This window comes from Phocoena phocoena, chromosome X (assembly GCF_963924675.1).
Source record: "Phocoena phocoena chromosome X, mPhoPho1.1, whole genome shotgun sequence".
Lineage (NCBI taxonomy): Eukaryota > Metazoa > Chordata > Mammalia > Artiodactyla > Phocoenidae > Phocoena > Phocoena phocoena.
In genome coordinates, this window is record NC_089240.1 from 113,165,726 (window position 1) to 113,173,035 (window position 7,310).

The following is a 7,310-nucleotide window of genomic DNA, read 5'->3' on the forward strand; positions in this document are numbered from 1 at the left end:
TTAGGTATGATTGACCATTAACTCCATTTCCAGCCTTTCTCTCTTCTCAAGAGAATGGGGGCAGGGCTGCAAATTCCAAGCTCCTAATCATGACTTGGTCTTTCTGGTGACCAGCCTTCATCTAGGAGCCAGCCAGGAGCCCACCCAGAGCTGCCTCATTAGAACAAAAGACAATCCTATCACCCAGAAAATGACATGGGTTTTAGGAGCCCTGTGCCAGGAACCAGGGAAGAGACCAAGATATATTTTTTCTACTATCTTACAGTGAGCATGTCTCATATGTTAGTCCAGGCTGGCATGGTCTGGGGTAGCATAGATTATAATACAATTTTGTACTTAGCTTATAATACAATTTTTATTATATAAAAAATACAATTATAGATTATAATACAATTCTGTACTCTCGTAGTGTCCACCCTAACAAGAGTCTTAGCTCCTTGAGGACAGGGTCTTTGTTTTATATCAGTGCTACTCAAAGTGTAATCTGTGGACTGCTTGTTACCAGTCCATGCCTAGAAAAGTACAGGAATTAAGATTAAGCATTTTAAATTTTTATAGAAACTATACAAGGTAATTTTCATGTCTATAGGATCTTTAAAATTTTTTTGATTTTTACCTTCTATGACATTGACTTTTAAAATTCTTCTAATAGTTCATTTTTATTGTATTTTATAAAATTATTGGTCCACTGCAGTTTGGAAATTTTTAGAAATGTCCTTCACCACACATTTTGAGAAGCACTATTTTTTATACCATTTTTTTTTAATTTGAAGCTTTTGAGGAGAAAAGATGACAGAGAAGAAGGATGTGAAGCTTTTGAGTTTCAGTTTGAGACCAGTCTTTATAATTTAATTAGAAAGACTGAAATACGAGTGACAATATGTGCAAAATATTTCCAATGAAATAAGAGGAAGGAGAAGAAAATAAATCATTGGTGTATATTACCAATATACACCAGTAGCATTACAGACACCATCAGATATTCATTTTAGCTCAGTTTATCTCAGACAATAGACAAATGATAACTGGTAACATCTCTTGGTTCTAATGTGAAGTTTTTTATTACAAAGGAGAAAAAGGAATTCCATGTTTGGATTTTGTCCACAATATAAATTTGTTTTTGTGAACCATAGTTTTTGATACACACAAGTTTACTTTGAAAGACGCTTTGTAAAATCCGTTTTTCACTTATGACTTTTAAAATATATTTTTAAAATGATGGATCTGATACTAGTTTAACTTCTGTTTTGCCTGGTATGATGCTGGTTCTTAAATGTACGATTGAGATGCATTAACGCTTATGCTGTATAGTCTTAATGCTGTATTTCATGCAGGAACCTAGAATGAAGAAAATTCTGCAAACGGAGTTGTCTACGAAAAAATGAATAAAAATGATGTCTAATAACTAGACTATTAATTAATTCAACATGTATTGGATGCCTGAGTGCCAGGTACCCGAAGATAGGCCATGGTATGGAAATGTAATTTTAACTTTCTTGCAACCTGGAATCCTCGTATTTTGTACCCCATTAATGGCCAGGTAGTATACCCTTGAAAAAGCTTTTATTTGTCTAATACCAGAAGCCTAGTTCCAAATTCATAATTGTTGAAGAATGAGCTATTCTGGTACACTGAGGATTAACCCATTTCCATATTATAATACAACGTAAGGTAAAAAAGAAAATAGGAGATAAGACTACATGTACACTACAATTACAAAAGGGTAAAACATGCATAGGAAAATAGCCCAGAAGGCAATAAAAATGATAATAGCTGTGTTGGAATAGTGGCACTATGGGCGGTTTTTATTTTCTCTGTTTCTCAAATCTTTTGTAATAAATTATTTTCATAATTAAAAAAATAGAGGCAGTAGACAGGAACAGACATTTCACAAAAGAAGAACTTCATCTAGTAAGCAGACATAAAACATTCACACTCACTAGTAAAAGAATATATATTAAAACACCACTGTGGTGCAATTCTTCACCTAATTGGCAAAACAACTTCTTTTAAAAATAAAACTTAATGTCATTGAGGATACAGGAAAACGGTACTCTTACACACTACAGATGGCACTGTAAATTGGTTTGACCCTTGTTATGGGTTGAATTGTGTACCCCCAAAACTCATATGTTGAAATCCTCAGCCTTAGTACCTCAGAATGTAACCTTTTATATGGAAATAAGTTTGTTGCAGATGTAATTAAGTTAGGATGAGATGATGCTGGAGTATGGTGGGCCCCTAATCCAATGTGACTAGTGTCCTTAGGAAAAAAGGAAATTAAATTTCTGTTGTTTAAGCCACTCAGTTTGTGGTATTTTGTCATGGCAGCCCTAGCAAACTAATACAACCCTTATATAATGAAAATAGCAAAAAATATATATTTTTATATATTATATATTTATATTATATTTGTATATAAATACAAGTTATATGTGAACAACTTGTATATGTGAAACCGATTTTTTCTTTCTCTGCTACCATTTTATTTAATATGTTTCTATTATTTTATAATGAAAGAAAAGTTAATAAAATGTAAAAATAAGAATAATTTGTTTTTTAATTCCCTTACCAATTCATGGACCAGTAATTGAGAAATATATCTATTTAGTCTCTGAAGGACATTTCAGTTCTGAAATTTTTGATTCTGCAAAAGAGTCAAGACAAAATAGTTTTCTTGTTGGCGTGTTAATATCCCTTGTAGGTTAAAAAACCTTCCAAGGATATATGGATGAAAATTCAATCAGAACCTTATTGCTAAAAGGGACTCAAGTCAAATATACAACTGCAGAAATTGCAGGACTCACTGAATTCCCTGTATCATCCCTGACAGATGCTCATCTGGCCTCTGCCCAAGTATTTACAATGATAGGGAGGTCACTGCTTCTCCAATTAGGCCATGCAGTTGTTGCATAGCAATTATAGCTAAAAATCTTCAGTATATTAAGCTGAATTCTGCTTCTCTTTATTGTACCCAGGGTTCCCTCTGCAACAACACAAAAGAAATTTATTACCTGATTTATATGGCTCCCTTTTAAATATATGGTCTTTTTTTTTTTTACATCTTTATTGGAGTATAATTGCTTTACAATGGTGTGTTAGTTTGTGCTTTATAGCAAAGTGAATCAGGTTTACATATACATATATCCCCATATCTCTTCCCTCTTGTGTCTCCCTCCCTCCCACCCTCCCTATCCCGCCCCTCTAGGTGGTCACAAAGCCCCGAGCTGATCTCCCTGTGCTATGCGGCTGCTTCCCACGAGCTATCTATTTTACGTTTGGTAGTGTATATATGTCCATGCCTCTCTCTCGCTTTGTCACAGCTTACCCTTCCCCCTCCCCGTATCCTCAAGTCCATTCTCTAGTAGGTCTGCGTCTTTATTCCTGTCTTACCCCTAGGTTCTTCATGACATTTTTTTCCCTTAAATTCCATTAAATATATGAAGTCTTTTCAGGTCAAATATTTAATTCCTGAAGTTATTCCTTATCTGATATTGTTTCCAGAGATCCTCTTCTCATGCTTACCTGGTTGTTCCCTAGTCTCTCAGTGTGCTTCAAAATATGGTACAAAAATAAAGTTCTCCAGGTATGAACTGAACAAAGCAGATTACTGTGGAAGAATTATCACAACTGATCTAAAACAAGGCTAAACACTAAAAATTATTATTGCTACTAAATACTTTTCCAGACCCTTTGCGTATATTATCTTATTTTGGTTCTCTCAGTTACCATGCATTATTATTCATCATATTTTACAAATAAGAAAATGGAGGCACCAAGAAGTAACTTGCCTAAGATCACACAGTCCAAGCTGAGATCAGTTGAAGTCCAAAGCCCTTTCTCTTAACCAGCTCTTAATAAGTATCTGTTGAATACATGTTTAATAAATTCTTGTTGCATGAAGGAAGGATTTACATATTTACTCTTCTAGTAATTTTTTGGCCTTGTCCTAATCCTGGCACTTACAGAATTAACAGTAAACTGAAATCCCCAGATGCTCGTCATACAAGCAGCCTTTAACTCTCATCCTAAACAGCCTTAGCCCTCACCTCATTAACCTAAATGCAAACACATACATTTCTCTCTATTACATTTCACCTTGTTGTTTTGGGCTCATCATTACAGCCCGTTGAAATATTTCTGAATTTTGACTGTCATATGGTTCTCTCCTATCTTGTGTCACCACAAATTTAATAAACACACCTTCTCCAATAATTCTTCAGTTTAAAAAAAAAGATAATTTTTTCTAATTTCTATGACATCAACTATTTCTTTTATAGCTACACATTTTATTAATAAAATAAAAGTAATGATAATAGAAAAGCATACTCTGTAATTCAGTTTTAATTATTTCATGTTGATATTCAGCCCTAATGGGGCTGAATCTCTGAAATTTTAGTGTAGTGTTTGGAAACGAAGAGAGTGACTTCACCTAATGCAATACAGGAACCGTCAGCTTTATGTAGGATGTCACTTAGGATGCCTGGATTGCAAGTAATAGAAAACTCAACTGGCTTCAACAGTTGTCAGCTTATTAAATCATGTGACAAGGAAAACAGAGATAAGGCAGTTTCAGTAATTCACAGGTTCAACAATATTATCAAGGATTCACATTCTTTTCATTTTCTACTCTGAGGTTCTGTTTGTCTGCTACTCTCCTCATAGCTGCAGACTGGTTACAACACGTCCAGGCACTATGTCCTGGAACAATAATTTCCAAAGGCCAGAAGGGAGGACATCCTTTCCTGGTGCTCCGTTCTAAGACTGAGAAAAGACTTCCCAAAGGTCTCCAACAGACTTTTCCACATGTGTCATTATCAGAATTATATTACATGTCCGAGGCCTAAGCCTGCCATTAACAAGGATAATGGAAATTCTCCTGGCTGCAGACTGGGAGACAATATTTGTAAGACACATCTGATAAAGGGCTATTATCCCAAATATACAAAGAACACTTAAACTCAATAAGAAAACAAGCAACCTGATTAAAAAATGGACTAAAGACCTTAACAGACACCTTAACTAAACATACTCTTTCTTGCCATACAATCCAGCATTTGTCCCCCTTGGTATTTACCCAAAGGAGTTGAAAACTTATGTCCACACAAAAGCCTGCACGTGATGTTTATAGCAGCTTCACTTATAACTGCCAAAACTTAGAAGCAACCAGGATGTCCTTCAGTAGGTGAATGGTTACATAAACTGTGGAAGATCCAGACAATGGACTGTTAGGCAGCGCTAAAAAGAAACGAGTTATCAGGCCATGAGAAGACACGGAGGAACCTCAGCTGCATGTCACTAAGTGAAAGAAGCCAATCTGAAAAGGCTACATACTGGATGATGCCAACTATATGACATTCTGGAAAAAGCAAAAACTATGGAGATATTACAAAGATCAGTCAGTGGTTGCCAGGGGTTGGGGGTCAGGAAGGGATGAATAGGCAAAGCACAGAGAATTTTTAGGGCATTGAAAATACTCTGCATGCTACCATAATGATGGATATGTGTCATTATGCATTTGTCCAAATGCACTGAGTGTCCAACACCAAGAGTGAATGGTAATGTAAACTATGCACTTTGGGTGATACAGATGTGACGATGTAAGTTCGACAGTTGTAACAAACATACCACTCTGGTGGGGATGTGGGTAAGGGGGGAGGCTCAGTTTCGCTGTGAATCTGCCACTGGCACAGCCCATTAACAATTCCCAGGACAATAAAAAGAGAATCTGGGTAATAAAATGAAGTCTAACCTTTTTTTCCCTTCTCTTTTCCTTTGTGCTTAGTCCCAGTTTCACTTGTTCATGGGCGGCTGTGTGCAGAGGCCTCGCATCCGGCACTTCAGAGCAGAGTCCCTAGTGTGAAACGGCTGTGCCTGACGCCTCAGCTCGGCGGGCCGTGCGCAGAAGCGCTGTGCACAACGCGGCAATCCAAGATGGCGGCGGTGGGCCCCGTGCAGAGAGACACTGCACAGGACACTGCAATCCAAGATAGTGGCGGCAGGCCGTGTGCAGAAGCGCTGCGCCCGGCACTTGGTCCTGGAGTGAAATGCTGTGAGCTGCAAAATTGCGCCCCACCCGGGAGAACTCCCAGCCCTTCCCCGCTGCCAAGAGCCCCATAAAGCAGCCCCGCCCACGGGCGTGTACTCTGCAGTACAAGCTCACACCTGTCGGTGCTTTGATCAGAAAATGAAGCTTTCCTTTGCTCTGAACGGAACTTGGTCTTATTCTATTGGCTCCAAGGACACCAGGCAGGAGGACCCTTGTTGGAGCCCAGCTTGGGAGGGTCAGTAACAAATCTAAAATTGCTCTAAAAAATAAAATAAGGTTTTTTAAATTGGGGAATAGTTGATTTACAATGTTGTGTTAGTTTCAGGTGTACGGCAAAGTGAATCCGTGATACATATACATATATCCACTCTTTTTTAGATTCTTTTCCCATATAGGCCATTACAGAGTATCGAGTAGCGTTCCTGTGCTATATAGAGTAGGTCCTTATTAGTCACCTACTTTATATATAGTAGTGGATATATGTCAATCCCAATCTTCCAATTTTAATTTTAAAAAATTACCGAGGGCGGCTTTAGCTGGGTTAAGGGCTGAGCTGGAAGGGACCGAGCCTCTGTTAAAACCTGTGGTGCCTCACACCAGTACAAATTGGGTTCTGTTATCATGGAAAACGTGGTGGTGGTAGGCAATCAATGGTGTCTACAACATGTCCCAGGATATATTCAGACATTTTAAAATGTGGAATGAATAGGTAACACCCAGATGTACTTGTGTGATTATAGATAAAATAGTTAGATACTAGCTAGCAGTGGAATAAAACTATTAAAATCCAAACCCACTGGAAAAAACTAAACCAGTACAGTAATCTACTTGGTGGGCACGATCATGGATGAAAAGTGGAGCTGACCTCAAAGTGCTAGAAACAAATTACCACATATTTCATCCATTCAACAAAGATCGGATCAAAAAGGGAAGGGAGCGCTCGCTTTGGCAGCACATATACTAAAATTGGAACAATACAGAGAAGATTAGCATGGCCCCTGTGCAAGGATGACACACAAATTTGTGAAGCATTCATATTTTTAAGCAACCTAAATGTCCATCTATGGATGAATGGATAAAGAAGATGTGGCACATATATACAATGGAATATTACTCAGCCATAAAAAGGAATGAAATTGAGTTATTTGTATTGAGGTGGACAGACCTAGAGTCTGTCATACAGAGTGAAGTAAGTCAGAAAGAGAAAAACAAATACCGTATGCTAACGCATATATATGGAATCTAAGAAACAGTACTGATG

The 7,310-nt window shown here is 37.5% G+C and overlaps 1 non-coding gene across 1 annotated transcript; it reads left to right on the plus strand.

The window, feature by feature from the left end:
• Positions 1-6,985: 6,985 nt before the first annotated feature.
• LOC136143194 (U6 spliceosomal RNA) lies at positions 6,986-7,092 on the plus strand. The gene has a single exon (XR_010657889.1). It is a non-coding gene; the product is annotated as a U6 spliceosomal RNA (small nuclear RNA).
• Positions 7,093-7,310: the final 218 nt, after the last annotated feature.